This window comes from Cervus canadensis, chromosome 2, assembly GCF_019320065.1.
Source record: "Cervus canadensis isolate Bull #8, Minnesota chromosome 2, ASM1932006v1, whole genome shotgun sequence".
NCBI lineage: Eukaryota > Metazoa > Chordata > Mammalia > Artiodactyla > Cervidae > Cervus > Cervus canadensis.
Window position 1 is genome coordinate 59,355,131 of NC_057387.1, and position 18,224 is coordinate 59,373,354.

The 18,224-nt window shown below is 39.0% G+C and overlaps 1 protein-coding gene and 1 long non-coding RNA gene across 14 annotated transcripts in view; one reads left to right on the forward strand and one right to left on the reverse strand.

Annotated features, from left to right (window-relative positions):
* ADGRL2 (adhesion G protein-coupled receptor L2) overlaps nt 1-18,224 on the reverse strand; it is a 296,333-nt gene that overhangs the window by 188,009 nt on the left and 90,100 nt on the right. For 3 of the 13 annotated variants that reach the window (XM_043460877.1, XM_043460872.1, XM_043460875.1), the window contains exon 1: nt 12,986-13,123. The exons of 1 other annotated variant lie outside the window; for it this stretch is intronic. The gene's annotated coding sequence lies outside the window, so the exon portion shown is untranslated. Of the gene's footprint in view, nt 1-9,513; nt 9,645-11,123; nt 11,141-11,230; nt 11,402-12,419; nt 12,556-12,985; nt 13,124-18,224 lie in introns of those variants that run through there. 9 more of the 13 variants (XM_043460871.1, XM_043460874.1, XM_043460868.1 and 6 more) reach the window with 8 other exon arrangements.
* On the forward strand, nt 11,878-14,169 carry LOC122436783. Its single transcript, XR_006268120.1, has 2 exons — nt 11,878-11,987; nt 13,468-14,169. It is a non-coding gene; the product is annotated as an uncharacterized LOC122436783 (long non-coding RNA).

Sequence of the window (18,224 nt, forward strand, 5' to 3'; positions counted from 1 at the left end):
TTGTATATTATTCAAGGCGATGAAGCAAAGTTGGCAGTACAGGATATCTATTCATAATTTTATGGAAAGGACCGTGTGGATATTTTTGTAAAACATAGCATGTAATCCTATTGAAACATAATTGCTGTTGCTAATATTCTTACCCTGATATGTTCTGCATCAATGTAGCACAGACTTGTTAAGATAATACATGACCATGCTGAGAAGGTAATACTTATACAAAAGCCCATGCCACTACCATAAATCTCCTTATTAGACAACAGTTTTCATACTTAGAGAGGCATTCAGTATAATAGTGAATAACTCAACTTTTCACATTAGTAAAGATTAGCTAATAATATAATAAACCCACAACAGTAAATTTCATCCAGAAACAGTCTCTTAAAACACGAAATAAATATTTTTCTCATCTCATCCCTTGGTAAACTAAGGAAAAAATGAACTATTATATCTCTTTTCAAGTATTCTTAAGTAGATAACCTTTCCTCCTCCTAACAAGCAAATTCTAATAATTCTACCATACCAAAATGTAAAATTAAAGTGATTCATTTTTAGTAGAATTTAACATGATATCCTATCCTTAAATTTCCTGGCACAATTAAATATATGCAGGTAATTTGAAAAATCTGCTCACTAAAAATTTGATCCAAATGCTCCTACAGGCTTTCCATTTAGATTATCAAAACACCTGCTTGCAAAACTCTCTAGTATTTCTGAGTATCTGGTTAATAATTTTTTAGAAATTTAGTTGACACGGGGTTCACAAACAACATCCTGTTTCTAATTAAGCAGTCTTTCATATCTGCATTTATATTTTACCAAGCTAGACAGCAGTTTTCTAACCTACTTAATAAAAGGTCCTTATTAGTAGTTTACCCGTTTTAAGTGTCAGTGCACAAATCAGTCCATCTTTGCAAGTAAAAATCACTAATCCAGGTCATCATTTTGGTTTTAGAAAACAACACATGCAACAAATCTAATCTGATCTACTAATATAGAGGAATGTAATTTACTCCTTATCATTAACTGATTGTTTTATATTTTGCATAATCTGGAAAATTATCTAAAATTTTTGAATCTCTTTTAACAATTAGGTATTAAAGCAGAAGATGTCTGCAGCCATCCTCCCAGAACTTTGGTCAATCATTTCAAAGAAGCAGAATCTCAAGATGAACATGATTCACTATCTTCATTATCTTTCTAGGAAATTTTACTAATTAAGAAAAAGTAAAAAGTGTATCTGTAATCTGTAAATACAGAAAATTATAAAAACCTGGCATTTATTACTGTAAATTTCACTAGAATTTGGCTAATCTCAAAATGCTTTATTTTCCTTAGAACAATTTTTCTCAAACAAAAATAATGTTAATAAAAGGGAAATGATCAATTTATACTGCCTTGATTATTTTATCTCATATGCAAGCTCCCTCTACAGGTAATAACAAAGGTTAGCAAAAATATTTGAAACATACAGGCAATTGTGTGGTAAAGATGCAGGACATAATTGTATAAAAATACTATTATCTAGCATTGTTCCTCCTCCTTACCCATTACTTGATAAATAACTGCTCCTGAAAATCTGTGGTTCAGTATGATCATTCTTGCCCATCAACTTGGTTAAGAACATAGTTAGGGCCGGCAGGATACACAAACTTTTCACATTTCACCCAGAGGTACTCTCACAGTGTATTTCAAGGAAGAGAAAGCATTACCTTGCTTACAGCACCAGTGTGAAACTGGCAATTCACCCAAACCAAAGCTGCTCAAGACCTACCTGGTGCACCTACTGAATGCAAAGAAAGCAATCAAAAGTGGCTTCTTAGGACTGATTCACAGTCAAAGATAAAAAATCATATTTAAATGACTACAGTTAACAAATACATTTTCTTTTTATTTAGAATAACTCGTAAATTTAACCCAGAGAATATTTACTTTTGAAAACTAAATGTATTTTCATTAATTCAGTACAAATAAAGAAATTCAATTGCTTTCCAAAAATGTTCTTTATCTCTCCATAATATCTTTTTTAGAATCTGTTTTAGATTTCTGTTTACACATTCTCCTTTTCTGCCATGTTCCTTTGCCCAGGTATACAGAGATAAGATGGATCCTCGTCAATGAAGAAAAAAAAAAAGCCAAGTTAAAAACCATTTCAAAGTCTTGGGGCAAGGTATTGTGAAAAAAATGTTTCTTTTTGATTCCTCTCTCCTTTAAGATTTTTGGCATACCACACCTTTATAAGGTATAAGCAGTGATTGTAAATTTGATGCAAATTGTTTGACTTACCTATAAATGAATTGACAAAAGCTTATCAAAAGTGATTTTTTTAAACTAAGATTATTAAACATAATATGATGAAAGATATGCTAATTTTCATGCTAAAACATACAGAAATATACAGATATCAATTATATTTCTTTTTTCCAATTAAAAAAGAAAATAAGGTTAATAGGAAAAGCAACTTATAATAAGCAGAATTTTTAGTGAGATTTTTGCTTAAGAGGAAGAAATAAAATTTTGTTTCACTTATATTTTTAAATATTCAGACTGCAGACCTAGTTTAAAATCAAAGGCAATATAAAAAGTGGGTTCCAAAACAAAGGGAGGGGCCGTCCCCATAATAAAGCTCATCGAGAGCACTGTCAAGAAAAAGCACCTAAGCAGTAAAAATCTTTCACACAAGCAGCAGAACTTGGAAAAGGACAAAAACAACTGTGTCCTTAGTGAAGGTGAAAATATCAAGGATATTGTAAATTTAGTATAATTTTTATTTGCTGATGCATATGAAGCAAAATCAAGTGTTTTAGGATTACGCCCATCTTTTTCAAAATGGAACAAGATATATAAAATGGATCAATGCTTCATTCAATACACTACTTTATCAATTTCCATGAAAATATGTGCAATCACTGGGATATAAGTACAAAAGCTTACCTCATCAAAATTAACAATTCCCAAGCTGCCTTGAACATTTTAAACCATAGAAAAGTCAAGAATTTTAAGATTTAAAATACACCGTAAGCATCCTGAGGTTAAGATGAGTGAAGAAAATGCTATGTAAAAAATGCGTTCTGTAATACCTAATCAATAACAACAATACTAAACAGTAAAAAATGTTAGACTTTTAAAGCACAGGAATAAAATTTCTGCAAGGAAGCTACCAGTGGAATAAAGAAATAAAATTCCAAGAAGAAATCCTTGCTTCGAAGTAAAGACACAGGAAAAATAGTTTTCAACATGATTTTTTTTTAATGTAGTAACTTGTAGTTGACAACTAAGTAAATATAATCTACATAAAACAGAAATAATCTATCAACTAAAGACCTTATTGAAAATCTTGTAAACTTACCCATTATGTGAAGAAATGATGTCACAGTATTTAATTTTAAGAATAAATGATTAAAGCTCACTTTATAAACTAACTAGAAAGAATTCTCTTTTTCCTCTCTCTACAGATAGACCCTACTTACTATCCTCTACTAGAGAAAGCATGAGTCAAATGCAAGGTCACGTAGACCGCCCCCGACAGCCAAGAGCCATCTTTGACAGTAATTGGGGTTAGATTATTCTGTCACCTAAATCCAGTGCAATAATCTGTTTAGGGTGTGGACTGATGCAAAATCACCTACAAAATGAGGCAAAGTGTGCATAGCACAAGAATTTAATGGTCTAAAGGCAGGAAATACCTTTGAGAACAAAACAGAGATCAAGTAAGTCATATCATTTTCAAAGTCAGTTTAAAAACAGATATCTTAATCATTTTACATTTTAAACTTGCCTCTGTGTTAATTTTTAGCCAGTAACTGGCGATTAATACTGATGTATACAAAGGAACAAAACGGAAAATGTATGTTTATGTACCTACATGTTTGTACACATTTGACCAAGAAAAGAGTTAGAGTATTATCTAGTAACTAAAAGAACAAAATTAAATCCTTCCTCTTTTATTATATATCTCACAATGCATTATTCTTTGCTACTACAATGGCTAAAGTTTTTGTTATTCATCCAGAAAAAGATACAGGGTTGTATCTGGTTTTGTTCTAACAAAGTAATATGTGACTGAACTGATCAGAGTCTTAAGTTAACCATTTTTTCAACTTCTCTCTCTCAAATTTAAAAACTGTTTTTATCCCTGTTTCTTTTCACAGCTACCTGATGAAAAAAAATTCAGTTACTTCATGCATCTTAAAATAGAATTAAGATCTGGTTATTATTTCAGGAAGTTAACTTCTGTTTAACCTGCCTGCTTTTTAATCTTGTATTTCTATGTTTATTAAAGTACTGAAACTATCCTTTAAAAAGTCTCCCAAAGAATTTTCAGCTTTAAGGAGGCTTCTTAAGGAACTCATTTTGAAATATTGAAATTCAAAGATTAAGGTGTAATCTCTGGGTGTGAATTTTAATGTTTACAATGGACTCCTCACAGATTGGGAAAAAATCAATGGCAAGTCCAACAGGGGCCCGTTTTGCTCAGCATACGTTTTCTTGTCAGGTCGTGATTAATGCTGTGCTCTGTAGAGGGAGACATTACATCCGGGCTAAAACAGTCCTAAATTTTACCCTCAGGCAGAAATCTGATTTAAACATCTCTATTTAAAGTGACATTTGTCCTCCCTTTTCAACTGGTTTCCCCAGAAATTCCAGGAAGTTGACTTCATGACCTAAAAACAACCGGGTGGCTGTGAAGAGCAGTTGTGCCTGTCCTTGCACTTCAGTAAATCTGGGTGCCACAATGAATCCAGGTGGTAATAAAACAGGTGCCTAGCTATCTGCTCGGATGAATCCCATGCCATTTTACTGCTACAAGAATTTAAGATTTAGAGTTCAGTGGAATTCTGGAGTCACTAAATATTTCAATTATGTGTTTCTTTGGCTGATAATAACCTAGCTATTACTACTGATGGATAAGTGTCTTTTGATTCATAAAATTACATCTGATTTTTCACTACATTGAGTTGAAATATCAATGGATTACAAATTCTAGAAATCCAGAAAAGCAACAATGTCATGGAATAGCTTCCATTTTAAAAAAATAAATAAATAAAGGAAAGCAAACAGAAAAAATGTTCCCATAACGAAAGTCCCCAAGTAAACAAGATGTATGTGTATATAAACAGGCGCCAATATTCTTACACTGTGAAACATGGTAACTTTTGATATCATTAAGCAATTTAGACAGTGCTGGCAAGTTCCTACTAACCAAGGTAATCTAATTTCTGTTGCTTTTCAAAGTAAATTGATTTTTTTTCTTCTTTTAGCCGTCTGGTAATTGAACAAATTTATACAACTGTGATGGGATTTTACTTACCACCACACAATGCATAAAATCCTTTACAAAGACAAACTATATTACTTTATAAAACTGCATTTTTGTTGTAATTAAACAAACTGTATTTAAACTTGCTCTGTGCTTCCAAAGCAATCAATAGCATTTTGCTATAAGCTGCACTTTACTTGCAGATGTTAAGCGGTTTCTTCATTTGCTCTACCTTTTTTGGAAGATAATTTTTATTTACAAAATCCGAGAATTTTTCTGGTAAAAATAGCTTTTAAAAAACTGTTGGTAAGAATCTATTGGAAAGTGTAAATTATTGCCCACATTTAATACATCAGATAAATGACCCTAAAAAAATTTTTAATAATTTTTGTCATTTAGGACTTTTTCTTACATTACACCAGGATCCACTTAAAAAATACCTACTTACATCAAAACAGCATTTAATGGATTTTCATAATTTATGCATGCATGCCTACTCAGTTGCTCATTTGTGTCTGACCCTGTGACCCCATGGGCGCCCCATCAACTGTAACCCAGCAGGCTTCCCTGTCCAAGGAATTCTCCAAGCAAGAATACTGGAGTGGGTAAGCTATTCCCTTCTCCAGGGGATCTTCCCAACCCAGGGATGGAACTCAGGTTTCCTGCACTGCAGGTGGATTCTTTACCATCTGAACCATCAGGGAAGCCCTCATAATTCATAACATATATTTCACAAAACCTATATATTAAACTTAACATACAACATTGAAGTCTTGAATAAAATTTAGGAATCAGATCCTAGTTGTAGTTACTCCTTTAAAAGTTATCACATCAGGTCAAGAAAAATGATATTACTTTAATATTCTAATTCCATAATTCTAGTAAGTAGTAACTATCTCTAAATTAATAAATGTCCTTACCTTTTTTCTGAAAGCATTAAAAAATAATAACCACCACTACTTCACCAATCTTAGGTAGCAAAAAGATTTTAATAACAGTTTCAATTTTTCTGATAACATTAAATCTAATTATAGTAATCCACATGATCAAATACTTTTCAATCTTTCAACCTTCAATCAAGAATTATTGAAGAGATGAATATTTGGGTGGGGCTACAGACTATTTAGTGTTATATAAGAGAGGATTTAATGAAGCTACGATTTTAGTCTATCTTTAAAATAGAAATGCTTTCATCTTTCTTGTAAATAGTTACAAAACCTCTATCTGTTAAGGTAATGTGAACTAATACTTAAACAAATTACCTTAGTAACTGATACGACCAAAACAGGATTTTAAGTCCTTTCCAGGTCTAGTAGCTAAAGTTATTGTTTTTAAATAGCAATCCTATAGGACACTAAATTCTTCAAATTTCCAAAACTAATCTATGTGCAGTTAATCTGTGCGAGTGGTATGGATTCTCATTAACATGAGAACAGATTTCTACCAGGTAGGGTTCGGCTCATTCCTTGAAAAAATGACTGTAAAACTCTCTTCATTTCATACTACACTTGTCAGTAAACTCAGTGTTATTGAGTATTTATTCACAAAAGTTAGGTCAAATAAACATTTTGATAGAAAATAGAGCAATAACATTTTATCATTATGGTGTGCTTCTAGTGATCTTCTGACCTTTCCAACATTTGTCTTAACTCACATATTCCTATATTACTTAAGACAAAATATTATTTTAAAAATTTTAATAAAACACACAAAGCTCAAATAATGATCAAACAAAAGTTCTAACCCTAAGTAAACCTGGCTTTTAAAGCGATCCTCTTGCTAATTCTAAGAAAGGAAACGCCCAGAAGCTTGGTGTTAACGTTTCTGCTCATTGTGAAAACTGTAGCAATAAAAACCCCAACTGTTTGCCTTAAATTAAGACTTAGAGTACTCCATGTGAGATCTGTATATGTATACTAGTTTTTATAACATCTGGAAGTTTTCTTGTCTGTTTTTGATATTAGTCCATTAATAAAGCAGAGAATCAAAAGCCTGGAAAAATTGTATTTATTGGAAATCTTCAAGTCCAAACCTCAAGTAATTGGTTTGTTCTACCCCACATGATTCAATATTCTGATTTTCCCAACTACCTGCTCCCAGAGCTATCTGCATTTCTAAATTTGTTTTCTGTTGCCAACACATAGTAACTCAGTGATTGAAAATGGCAGCTGAAGTGCTTCTACAACACATTAATTTTTCTCTAAGTAGTCCAATTTTGTCATCTAAATGTTGAAAAATCTTTTCACTGCATTTTACACCTTTAGAGATTTGCTGAATTCAGGTTCACCTTCATATAAAATGAAGAGCAATGTTTTCAAGACAATTTTTAGATTATCACTAATAGCTTTAAAGGATAATGTGTTTTCTTTATAGCACTCTGCATTCAAAGCAGGCTAGTTAACAGCAACTTAAGTGCAATAATAGCAATTACATCAATGTGGGCTTTTTTACCTGGAAAGTACTTCTCAGACAACTGAAGAGATCAGATAAATAAACTATCATAAAATGATTTCAGGGTAATAATATACAATTTGAATGCCACTAAAAAAGTTTTCATCTTAATCTGAAAAAAAAAACTATCATCCTATTTCACTGAAGACTTACAGTATTAGGTGATTAATGGTTATTTTTCTCTCCGAAACTTTTTTATTAATTTTCACTTTTAAAAGGAAAACAAGGACTTCTGAATGCGTCCTTTTTTTAAAAAAAAAAAAAAAAGAAAAGCCCCCTCTAATGAAGGGGTATCAGTTCATGTTCAAAAATCAACCAACCATCAAAGGTAGAACTATAAGAGATATGTGCTTACAAATCTCCAAACCATCCCTGAGATTCATTTTCATCCTAAAATGAGGTTTTAGAAAATCTAAAGCTAAATAAATAAAACCAATATTTCCCCAGAAGTTGAAGATAATAGTTCTCCCTTGGCCCATCTGCTTGCCATAAAATAACCCAAATGACCTAAGTACCTGTTATTTATTTCTTTATTCACAGATATTGAGTTGTTTAAAGAAATTCAGAGAACATATTTCTCTGCAAGGGCAAAAAAAGCCATTAGTATATTCTATACACATATGAAGAAAAATCTCTAAGCTGATTCCAGAGCTTATTATTCAATAAAATACAAAAATTTGAGACAAAACAAATCAATATTTAAGCAATTATCTCCATATACAATTCATGAAAAATCTGAGTATCACTTCGAAATCTTTTTCAAACTTATACTTGCAACATAAGTTGCATTAACCAAGTTTATGTTGTTTTTAATACTCAAACCTCTCCACGGACTTTTTTTAACCTATAAATTTAGCAAGTGTATTAAAGTTTCCTGAGTATACAAATGAGTGTCCTTTCATCACAAGATTCTATCGCTTTATACATTAATTAAAAGACTTTCTCAGCCATTTTACTAATATAACAAAGTGCAGACCTTAGAAAAGTATTAAGTTAACAGGAAAAGCTTTCTCACTCTCTCTTCCACTGAAGGGACCCCAAAAGACAGGCAACAGTGACTCTCATAAAATAAAAGGTCACTCTTTTTCTAGGAACAAACCATTTATCAATAGAAAATAATTGTCTTTCCATTTGCAAGGGCTCCACAGCAACAGACAATGTTTTTAGCTCACATAATTACAAAACAGTAAAAGTTCAGAAACACAGCCTGAATCCACCTCCCTATTTTTACCCTTTACAATTCTCATTGCCCTTTGGGCCTCCACTTGGAAGCAAATGGAAGACAGGCTGAAGTTTTCTCAATTGAGCTGAAGCTAAGAAACCTTTGATATGCTAATAGTCCCCTTCAAACGGTAAGAATTCACACTTGCATTAATTCAAACAATTTGTGCAGAATGATGTGAAATGGCACCTCTTTTAGAAGCAAGCAACAAAAGGAGAGAATCGGAATGTCTGAAGAAACTAAACAACAGAACATTTGTTCTGCAGCATTCTATCGTGCATAAACGTACCGGAGGGTGGAGGCGAGGGACTACAAAAAGTTCCACAACACACCTGAACAGAAGTATATTTTCTTATAAAGGGTTTCTCAAGTATTACAAAGATACTAAATTTAAGTTACAAAGTTACCCTTTACCTAGGTCAAGAGTCCCATCACAACTGGGAATGTTGCCAAAGACACCACACAAACCATTCTATTTTTCTGTCATGGAGGCAGATTGCCTCCTTGGTGCCCATCTTTTAAGGTCTGCCCAAGATCAAACTTGATTTAATAAAAGACATCCCAACAGGCAATTATTTACCAAACGGATGTGACTTTTCCTCAGTGTGTAACTCTTGAGTTGAGCAAAGAGCAAACTCGGTGGGGCCCGTTCCAGACACAAACATTGCCAAGGAAAATGAATGGACCAACCGTGTCCGTTAATGTACGCCTCTGAAAGAGAGAAGTACACATCGTGTAAAGAATGCAGAAGAAAATTTAAGAATTGGGGGCGGGGCGCAGAGGAGAGTGCCTAAGAACCTGGCCTTTGTAACGGGAACCATATGGTTGGTGGCTGCGGCTCAGACGCTCCCAGGCTGCTTGGAGAAGCTGCTAAGCAGCCTGACACCTTTCAAGAAACAGGAGGAAAACATTTCCTCGGTCTGAATCTGAGACAAAACAGTTTGCATCGGGAAGAACGGAATGAGGGGGCCAGCGAAGGGGGAAAGGATGGGTTAGGGGGAGGAGTCCGTAGAAGGTGGGGAAAGGAGATGGACACCGCAGGGCTTGTCCCTCCAACTATGCTTTCAGAGGACAGACTGAGGAGGGGATTAAAACAATATTTAGGGATAAAGAAAACCGTGCCTTAGCAGCCGGTCATTGCCGCTTTGGCACAAAATAAAGCTTCCAACGATTTCTCCTAACCCAAGCCCCGTAGTTTGGCGAAAGGAACAAACTTTCTAGATCCCTAGCGAAGGAGTCTTGCAGGAGTGCCTCCCCACTGCTGAGGCGCTTCTGTCGCTCCCCTCGCCCTCGCCCGTCCGCAGGAGAGCCGGGTGGCCCCAGCCAAGCCAAGAGCCCACGCTCGTTTAAGCGCGCTAAGAGTTGGGGAGGGGGGGTCCTCCCTTGCCTCGCGGCCCTCCCACGCCTTTTCCCCCTCAGCTCCCCACCCGGCACCCTGGTCCCACAAACCAGGCTTCCAGAAGTTCGCAGCCCCTGCGCCAAGCCCAGAAGCCCACACCCCGTAACTTCGGCCGCAGGCCCAGCGCAGCCCGCTGCTGCCCTCTCACTGCGGGTGCGGGAGGCACTTGGCCTCTCTGGGGCCCGCCGGGTGCTCGGCCCCGCCGCCCGCCCGGCCCCGCCGCCCTTAATCGTTGCCAGCCCCCTTGCCGGCCTGGCCACATCTGGCGGCGCTTTGCTGTCATCCTCGCCTCTCCACACCACCTAACCACCGACAAAAAGCAACAACCACCCACCACAACTCAGCCCATCGGCCCCTCATCCCCCGCCCACTTGCCCCGAACTCGCTCCCAGCGCTCGGCCTCCCGGCTCCACTCACAACCCCGGACGGATCTGCAAGTAGGAGGGGCGGGGGGGACAGGGGCGAGCTCCCCGCCGGGCCTCCGGCGGGGGGCGCGCCCCACTTTCTGCCTCCCCAGACAGGCTGTGAAAGAGCGAACGGCACCTTCTGACCCAGACTCTCAGTAAATCAAAAAACACTCCCCTGTCCCCCCCGGGGCCCCCTGCAACTAGGCTGTAACCAAGAGGACTTCACGACACTGGCAGGGCGAAGCGGCGGCAGGCTGGGCAGGAAGGGGAGTTCTGCGGCTCGATTTCCGAGGAGGGGGAGGTGGGGGCGGGGGCGAGTGGCCCGAGCCCGCGCCGTTCTCCCTCTTGGCCCCGCCGAACTTTAACAGCGCAGCCCCAACTCACCTTCGGCTCCCTACACCTCCAGCATCCACCCCCGTGCGGAAGGCGCAAAGCAAACAGGTCTCCGAAGCCCGGCACAGAGGCACATTGTTCGCTCCCGCGGCTCTTACCTCGGTCTGCGAGCGCGCCCCGGGGGCGGGCCGTCTGGCGCAGGGGCCGCGCGGGGAGAGGCGCAGAGGGCTGCGGCCACCCGGGCCGGCGAGGGCCGAGGCCGGCCGCCGAGTCCGCGCGGGAGGCAGCGCCGCGACTCGCCGGCCGGACACAGCGCCGCGGCTCGGCTCGTCCTCCTGCTTGGCCGCCGCCGCCGCCTCCTCCTCCAGCCGAGCAGCCAGCGCCGGGCGGCTCCTGGGGTTAGGTCAACATTTTCCTGCAGTTTCCCACACACCGCTCCACGAGAGGCGTCTTTGGCACACGCGCGCGCGCGCCCCCAGACCGCACGCTCCTTCAGAAAGATCAGAAATTCGGGAAGCGGAGGGAGAGGGGTGACGGAGGAAAGAGCCCGACAGAGGTGCGCAGACTTGAGTGTCCCCTCCGAGCGGCAGACGCGGGAGGGGCGAGCAGACGCCGGCGGCGCGAGGCCAACTCAGTTCCTCAGGCGAAGCCACTCAGCCCGCCGTCCGCGCCGGCCGGGCTGGCATCCCTCGAGCCGACCCTGCGGCCTGGGGAGGGAGACGGCAGCGGCCCCTCCTCACATTGCGGGTCCCTGGGCCGAGGTGGAACGGTGACCGCTGCCCCCCCAAGACTGGCTGAAGGCGAGGACTGGGGCTTGGGGAAGCGGGGAGGTGTAGGGACGAGTCACGCCAGCAACGGAGGAGAGGTTCCCCCCCCCCCCGCCCCCAGACTCCGACGATCCCGAGGAATTCTCCGGTAAGCTCCCGATTTCGCTCCGGTACCTCTGCGTGTGTGTGTGTGTGAGGGGAGAGAGAGTGAGAGGGAGCGAGAGGGAGCGAGACGGGGGAGCACGAAGTCCTGACACAGACTCTCCGCGAGGTCTGAACTGGAGTCACCTCCAGCCTCCTCCTCCTCCGCCCCAAACCCCCACCTCCCCACCCCCGCGAGTTCGGCTAATCATATAAACATATTAGCGTGTACAGCGACAAAGGATAAATCTCTCCCTCCTGATTTTTCCAGCAAAGGGCTCAGGCAAACTCAAAAGAAGATTACAGGCTGCTAAGTACAAAACGTGGAGCAGATAATCTATAACTCATTGCCGGCCAATAGCCATTTTCCACTCCATTTGAGCAGCTGCGGCGATGGTGCACCCGAGCACGGGGGAGGGGAGCGAAAGGGGACACTTACGGGCTCGAGAGGTTCGGGTGGCGGCGGCGGTGGCCCAGCAGCCGCCCGAAAACTGGCCGGCCCCGGCTCCGCCGGCCCGGCGGCCGCAGGGCTCTCCGGGCGGCGGCGGCGGCGGCGAGGGACGCGCGCGCACGGACGCGGAACGCGCCCCGGAGGCGGCCAGTGGTGGCTAGCGCCCCTCCTTTCCCCTCCCCGTCGACTCGCCCTCCCCTCGGTCCCGGGGCTCCGCATTCAGTCCCCCCCCCCCCCCCGCCCCTCCGCATCCACACACCCATTCCCTGCCGATCCCCCACCTCCCCAAACTCCACTCACTGCGCGCTCGATCCTCCGCGCGCTCCTCCGGCGCGCGCTGTCCATCCTGTCTACACACACGCACTTTAAAAACATTTATTTTATTTCTGGAACGGGGTGAAAGGTATTTGAGAGACCGCGAAGCTCCGGCCTCCGGGCGGGGCGCCGGGGGCTGGCCTGCAGCTCGGGGGTCCCCTCCCCTCTTCCCTCCAGGCTCGGGAGCTCTTTTCTTGCCTGCACTTCTGAGAGGCGCCCAGGATGCGTCTTTTACCCACCCCGTCTCCAGGTTTTCTCTTTTCTCCGCGCAGCGAGCTGGAGGCCCCGAAACTTTTAGTTTCCGCGGCCCTCCTTTTGTGTGACTGTTCGGAGGAGAAAGAACGTCTGTTCGCCTCGCCTGCCTCCGTCCGGCTGCGGCGCGCGGGGGACGCTCCAGGGTTAATGCGTCTTTGATACCTGAGATTTCCGGCGGGCTTGTTAATGAAAGTTACATTTTTTTTTTTAATTGAGATGACTTTTTCTTTGTAGTTACAGAGAGCTAGCCAAACTTTGACTTTGTTGACTATATTTCACAAGAGCGTTTTGTTTGTTTTTGATTAAACCCACCAGGATAAGCAAAGGAAGGAAAGGAGACTACAAGGCTCTTTTCTCGCAAGTGCACTCATCGCGCTATTTAGGTCTGTTTCCCTCATTTCCTTACATTGAAACTGCGTTTGCTCTTGTCCTCTGACCACACTTCCTTGCACCTCTCTGTTGGTAGTGTCAGCAAACAGCCAGGCAGCGCCTACGATGGACCCAACCTGAAGAGAAGAGACCACGACGGAGAAAATCGTGCTTGAAAAATGTTTGAAATCTAGTTGTGTCCTTTGCATACGAATAAAAACAAGCCTGGATTTTTTTTTTAATTACAAAATTTCTGAACTGAAAGTGACTACATTTTCAGATGTATTTCGAAATCACTGTTTATGCTAATGAATGCAGACATCAATTAAAGAAGCATGTTTGCATTGGTTTTCAGGAAAAACTGATATTCTAAGATTTAAAAACCTCTAGAAAATAGAATGAAACTTGAGATTCTTTGCTTTCAGAAACAATACATACTGTTTGTTGCTGTGGGTATGCTCCAGTCATCATACTTCAGAAATCATTTCAAATAACAGTGTTATTAAAATGTCAACAGCAGATTTTTCGAAAGACATGAAGACTCTAAATACCTATATTTTGTCACAAAGCCAGATGTTTGTTGTACTAAAGTAAGTACAACTATTGGTCAAGTTTTCTCTCAACTTGTAAAAAATCAAGTTAAAAGTACATATGTGTAAAATAACTGAAACATGCCGCCTTGGTTGATTCCATTTTAATTTTCGCAGATTCAAACAAGAATCCTTGATGTTCAATTTTTTTTCTACTCAATGTATTGATGTTTTAATATTCTCACCAATATTAAAGATAAGAGGAGCCACTTTGAGCACTGGTGCTTTAAACTACATAAACACTTCCATTTGCATAACATAATTCAAATATTATTGATGCAGGATATAAACAAGGCTAGGAACAAAACACAGTTATGCAGAACTAGTGTGAAACCTTATTTCGTTTTTACATCTGTCAGAATTTAGTCAAAAAGAAGGTAAAGTTACAGAACTCTCAGACCTCAGAGGTCATTTATATTATGGTCTCCTTTGGAACTTAAAATTATTTTATTCACGATTATAAACCAAAATATTTCAAACAGATAAAAGATTTGCATTTACTGAAAAATTTTAGCCCTTTCTTTTGTTCATCTTTGAAGATTTTTCATTTATCCAGGCGTGATTCCCAGTGAGTGCGTAGATCAGTCTAATCCTATTTTCTTTGGGGAGGCAAAACTTGGACTGAAGTTTTTATTTAGTAAGTTTAGTAAGTAATCAGTAGAAAATTTTGCCTGATTTAAGCTGCCCATATGTTTGCCCATTTACTTATTTATTTAACTCTCTCAGAAAGAATCTCAGGAAGAACTCACTGTCTACATTTCTTAGGTCTGACGTACTTTGATGTTCAGGACATAAGTGAGTCACTCTCCACTGTTCCTGAAGAGACTATAAAAAAAGGAGGATGCATGGGAGGGGGAAGACATTGTCAGAAGTGGGTTAAAACTATAGGGAGTGGAAAATGCCTCATACAGGTTTTTAATTTTAATTCAATAGGATATGTATTTTATAGAGTTCAAAGGGTTCAGTGCTTTTTTTCCTAAGAATATAATAAGCTTGGTGTTTTTTAAATTATATCTAAATGTATTCATTCTCTAGGAGGTAATGTTTTAAATATTAAGGAATTTTTAATTCTTTCCTTACACTTCACACATAATAATGCTTCATCCTTCTCTGTATTCACAAAGGATTGAAACAGAGCTTTTTAATTGCATTGATATATTCAAGATTAAGCTGTTAGCCACAAACCTGCGTTACAAAGGAACACTTAAATGACACACACACATATCCAGACAACATAATTTGCCTGACACTTCATGACAATTCAAAACATAATTTATAACAATACAGGTGTTGTGGTAAGAAAAAAAATGAAATGAGAAGCTTAATAATGTCTGCAGATGTTAGCAAGCTAAGGAGAGTTGGAGTATGTTATGCATTCCCTGCAATCCAATCAATTTAACTATTCAATCTATATTATTCTTTAAGTAATGGCAAAATCATTGACTTATTCATAATACTTGCTAATTGTTTTTAAAAATAAATTCTACAAAGGACAAAGGAAACACCCACTTCCATTTGTTTTATGTTAAATCAACATCTAACCACTCATGGTGATTTCATTCAAAGAAAACAGAAGGAACTCATTAGTTTATGTGGTTTGAGAGATTGATGGGCTTCAAACATTTTAACCATACATGTTTTTTCCAACTGTAGAAACTCGTGTTTTTAATTTAAACATCTTTAAGAAACTAAAGATTATTTTATTCAATGGATTCACATATTTCTGATACAGAAATTACGCTAACTTTTAAAGCTATTTACCATCCAGGCATCTTTCTTTAGAGCAAAGTGATGAGGTACATGTCAAAATACAAGTGTGAATACCAATAGTATAGGTACCAATTTAAAGAATCTGAAAAAGTATGAAAATGGGCAGGGTTGCAAAATATTGTGGTTAGTCTAAGCCAGCATAACACTAGGAGTAACCTGTTCAATGCCCAACTCCAACAAAATTGGATATAGGTAAGCCAATTCTAAAAGGGGACACAGAGGAAGACTGGGGTGGAACAGGGAGAAGATCCAGATCTTGATAGTGGGCCAAAACTTAGTGAAGTTTGAGCTACACTCTGTAGAGACCAATGAGACTAGATTGTATTCATTATTTTTGCCTGTGATGAGAGAGCTCTGTGAGAGTTCTAAAATTAAGCAAAAAACAGGTGAAACTGGTCTAGTTTCTAACACAGAAATAGAAATAAAATTAGCTAGATTTCATCCTAGACTGTGTTCCCTTTTCTTCATTGTCACTGCTCAATAATGCTTAGTGCTGAAACTAGTTTTCCCTACTCTAGAAAAGAAATCTTTTAAAGCTCTAGAGCAAATCAAAGCAATATATAAATACCCGAACTAAACTAGAGCTCGTTCAAAGTTCCTAGCTTTGTTTTTCATCTTACCTTTGCCATGCATATAGGCTGAAAAGAAATCAAAACTCATTTTCCATGAAAGCAGAAACACATGAAAGTACTTGCCAAAGCCAATAAGCTTTTAACTCTTCTCCCAGTTCTCTCCAGGCCGAGTAAATCTTGGTCCAAGAAGGACGAACCCTATCCAAAATGTAGAGATGCAGTCTCCAAAACTAATGATAGTTTCATCGGTATTATAAATGTGATTCTGGTGTACTGTGCTTAATGATATTATTTAGAAGTATATAATCACACACATTATTAAATATATATCATTTTGTAATTGTTGTTGTTGCTTCCTTGCTAAGTGGTGTCTGACTCTTTGCTACCCCATTAACTGTAGCCCTCCAAGTTTTTTTGTTCATGAGATTTCCCAGGCAAGAATCCTGGAGTCAGTTACCGTTTCCTTTTCCAGGGGGTCTTCCTGACCCAAGTATCGAACCCATGTCTCTTGCATTGGCAGGCAGATTCTTTACCACTGAGCCACCAGGGAAACCCCATCTTGAAATATCTACCAAAATAACTGGTAGCTTGACTCTTTCTGTGCACCTAAAATATTTATATATGTCTAACTGTGTATAAAAGATTATACCTTTTTTTTTACCATTCTAATACTCAAAAGTAAGCAAGTTAAAAAAGATACCCCTCATAATCATTGCTCCACTGAGTTTTACAAAACTCACCAAGTTAATCTTTCTTTCCATAGATTATTCTCATAACTGTTGGGTAATCTCCACACCTTGAGGATTTTCTACAATCATATCCTATAGATCTTCTATAAATGTGTCTGTCAAACCAGGAAGTGTGAGTATAAGAACACTCTCTTTATAGAAAGCTGCCTATGACTTCTTATAATATTTTTTATCATAAATTCTCATCCCTTCTCTATATATTCAAACCTCTGTCAACAACACAGATGAAACTTCTTTAAATTTATTGAAAAATTCTAAAACTAAAAGTAACCTAAAATCACAACTCTTTGTTTTAAATATAAAGCGTATAAATATAAAGTGGGCAGTTCTTAGTAAAGCAGTATGCATCAGATGAAAACAATAGCAAGGCAGTGGTTAATAGTAGAGGCAACTCCACTTTGATTGAATCTAAACCCTCAAAGATAACCAAATAGCAATTCACAGAAGTCTAAATTGAATTTTTAGTGCCTCTGAGAATATGACTTTGATTATTCATGTCATAGTTCATTGTATTTTAGTATGGCAAAACTTGCAAAATGCTTATAAGAGTCAGGAAACAAACTCACAAATGTCCTCTTTGCATTTCAGAAAGTGAGTCAAAAATATAATTATATAAAACATAATATTTCATATTAGAACACATTAAAGTTATCTTAATGATACAGCATAAAATAATAATTGAAATATGTCATTTTAGTATTTTTTAAACACAAAATTGTTTTGTTTCAGCTTTGAAAATATTTGATCATCTACAATTATGTAACAGGAAATGTTTGACCTGGAATTTTTTATTTTTCTGATCATACATATTAACTGTTACTAACATTGTTCATTATTTGGTTCTCTAATCAATATGGTGGTTTTTTTTTAACTCAACTTATCTTTTTTATTTTAAAAAGACCTTTATTTGTTGTATATATATATGTATTTTTTAAATTTTATTTATTTATTTGGCTGCTCTGGGTCTTAGTTGTAGCATGTGGGATCTACCTCCCTGACCAGGGATGGAACTCGGGCCCCCTACACTGAGAGCTCAGAGTCTTAGCCACTGGACCACCAGAGAAGTCCCTATTTGTTGTATATATTTTAATGAAAATAAGTTTGAGCATAAGGAAACTAGAACAGCTATTTGCAAAGGCTTTTCTTCTCAACCAAGTTCTCATCATAGTTTCT